This window comes from Cynara cardunculus (assembly GCF_001531365.2).
Source record: "Cynara cardunculus var. scolymus isolate 2C chromosome LG 1, CcrdV1, whole genome shotgun sequence".
Classification (NCBI taxonomy): Eukaryota; Viridiplantae; Streptophyta; class Magnoliopsida; order Asterales; family Asteraceae; genus Cynara; species Cynara cardunculus.
The window spans coordinates 35151503-35154930 of NC_037528.1; positions in this window are offsets into that span (position 1 = coordinate 35151503).

Sequence of the window (3428 nt, forward strand, 5' to 3'; positions counted from 1 at the left end):
TCTTGTTATCATCAAATAGGGGGAGATTGTTGATCCTTTCTCTCAGTGATTTGATGATAATCCCTTTTCACTTATACGTTGTATTTATGTTTCTGTCTTTTCAGTTCCAGTGATCGCTGAAGAACTTGTATTGTAAATTATCAGAAACAACGATACTTCAAGAAGACAACACTCACACCAAAGAACCTAACGTCGATGACTGAAACTGAAGATTAGAGACTGGCAAGTACGTGATCTGAAGCGGTACTCAGTGATTACAAGCCTGTCTATATATGTGTGAAGACTGCTCAAGCTTCAGTGAATGATGAAGAGACCTTCAGGTTATTCCAGCATTCATCGATCAAAGGAAGCTTGCTTAGCACGATTGTTGTTGTCTTCTCCTTATGTACACGAAGGACAAACCGATACCCATATGAAAGTTGGTACGGTACGGAGCTGACTAGTCGACTCTATTGTCCACCAACTTTAGGTAAGGATGTCTGCTCATGAATAGTGTTTTTTGTACTATTCACTATAGCAAAGGACAAGCCTTCCTCTTAAGGCTTGACACGCACTTTAACCCTACCATATTGCATTAAATGAACATTTAATGCACTAGGTATAAATAGAAGTGTTTCTTCTCCATACAGAGTGCGCACAACTCACTCTATAACCCTAATTCTTACTTCAATCATTTTCTAGCTTAAGTAAAGGATCTTCTTTACAACATTTCTTTTCTTCTATTGCTAAGATTTAGTGTGTAACTAAAGATTGTTTAGATAGGTTTTTATCACCTTATCTTTCTGCAAACAATCTTGTAAAATCTGTATTGATCTTCTTTATCAATATATATTTTAAATTTGAAAATATTGTGTTTGTATTCATCCCCCCTTCTACAAACTGTTTTACTAATCTTGTAGACCCTCAAAGGACCAACAAAATACCTTGCACCATACATGGGGATGATGGATAGAGATCTCCACATGGACCATGAATCATAAATTTGTTCACGGCGTTAAAAAAAACAGGACCAATATTTGCATCTAGAATCTCTGCAGTAATGATTCTATCAATATGCTCAGCCGACGGGTTTTCGGATTTGGAATCCAAAAATAATAATATATGCGCATRCGGCAAGCCTCTCTTTTGGAACTCGATAGTATAAATACCTGAAAAAGCATGAAACCTCAATTAATTGTTAATGGTATGCATATTTCCAACAAAAAAAATTATGTTTTCTGTTATTTAACTTACAGGCGATTATGCTACCAAAAATTTTGGTAGTTTTCAAGTCTAGTATCAACTGTTTAAGCTTAAACTCAAACACTCTGCATACAATATCCACTCTATTTGGATCATCCTTTTGTCGTACCATGTCGACTGTTTCTATTATCTCTGGCCCTTTTGGGTTGCATGTAAATATCATAAATAGATCTGGATATCCAGCCCACTTACAAAGTGCCATAGCGTCTTGGTAATTCTGGATTCTGTATCGAGGTCCGCCAGTATGAGTGGATGGTAATATAATTGATTTACCCAATTTCTTACCATCCGTATCTCCACGATGTACGACATCCATTAATCCACAATAAAAGTCAGTTCGTAACTGTAACACCCCCAATCCTTACATTGCATATAACACATATTTTATATAGAGAATACATGTTCTCCCCCACATAGGTCCTTGATACAAGAGTCTATAATGTAAAATACGCAACCCAAAAATTCAAAAAGTACATACTCTTGCATCCTAGCATCTATGCTTCCAAAACAGTTAAGCACATAGGGAAGTAATTCACATAATGCTCTTTCCCTTATTATCATTCCATGCACACATATTTTTAAAAACATGCAATGAGGGTTACACATGAATGTCTAGTGAGGTTCCCTTTTATGTAATGCAGGGTGAAGATCACCAAAACATTTATCAAATAATCATTTCACAACATACGGAATAAAATCATATTCTGTTTTGGTCCATCGAGCCTCTGGTTCCAAACCACACTTAGAATATATTTCAATAACCAGGACCAGAGCCTCTCTGGTCTCTCTTCCAGAGCTTCTGGTTCCTCGACCAGAGCCCCTTTGGTCTCTCTTCCAGAGCTTCTGGTTCCTCGACAAGAGCCTCTGGTTGCACTAACCAGAGCTTTTGGTTCAACGTGTAAGCCAACCAGAGCCTCTCTGGTCTGTTTTTCATAACAGGATTTTAAGTATAAAATCATTTTCATAAAAACTTCTAAAAATATGATTTTTACATAGAAGCTCTTATCAATAGATACAGAGCCTCCTTTTCCAAAAAAAAAATAGATACAGAGCCTCTGATCCAATTAATACATTTAGTAAAAACTTGTTCATTCTCCAAATCAATAACTAGAATCCTCTAGTCCGATAATGAGGACCAACCAAAGTCCCTCTGGTTCCTTACATGGAACAACCAGAGCCCATCTGATTCCTCATAAAAATGACCATAAAACACTCTTAACAAATATCAATTGCCATAGGCCAAGTTTTCCCCTTCTCAATAACATCAATACTATTATTTCTAATAAGAACAATATATTTGAGTTCTCAAATTACAAAGAAGTAAGGACTCAAATCTATTGTGGTCTTAAAAGACATAATAGTAAGAGCTATAATATTCACACACAATTGCCACCCTTATATCCAAAGGTACACCTCTCATTGATATGCCACCCTTATTCCAAAAGACACTTCTCCTTGATATGCCACGCTTATTCCAAAAGACATCTATCCTTAATATGCCACCCTTTTTTCTTCTTCAAAATCTATGAATTAGTTCGGATGAAGGACCGCAGTCATAACCATCTTATCGAATCATCATTCATAGTTTTATCCATAAAATCTATAGATTAATTCCAAATGAAGACATATCAAAATCATAATCGTCTTAAAAGAATGTTCTCTATAGTTTTCAATCAACAGTTTTATCATTAAAACCTTTCAAACTCAAGAACAATCTATTCTTTCAATAATTTCCAAAAACATCATATCCTTTTTAAATCCTCAAAACAGGTATTATTTCCCAAACTGTTTTAAAGAAGCAATCTCTCCTTTATCTTTTCCAAAACAGTTTTAATACTCAAACATATAACAATAACACCTTTAAACTATCAAAATAGTTTTTATCATCTTTTCTTCAAAACCAATATCAAAACCCAACAGTTTATATAACCAAATATATAAAGGTTATAGTCATAAAAAATGCACAATGTATAATCAATAGTAGTTTAAAAACTCACAGTTTATAATCAACGGTAGTTTAAAAACTCACCTTAACAATCACAGATTCTGTAGTTTTTAAAACACACAGCAAATCACAAGCTCTTCAAACAACTTTGAACAAAAGATTTGTTCAAGAACACTTCTCACCGCCACAACACTCTTTTTCTCTTTCAACAGATTTTTCTTCAAAATGAAATGATAAGATA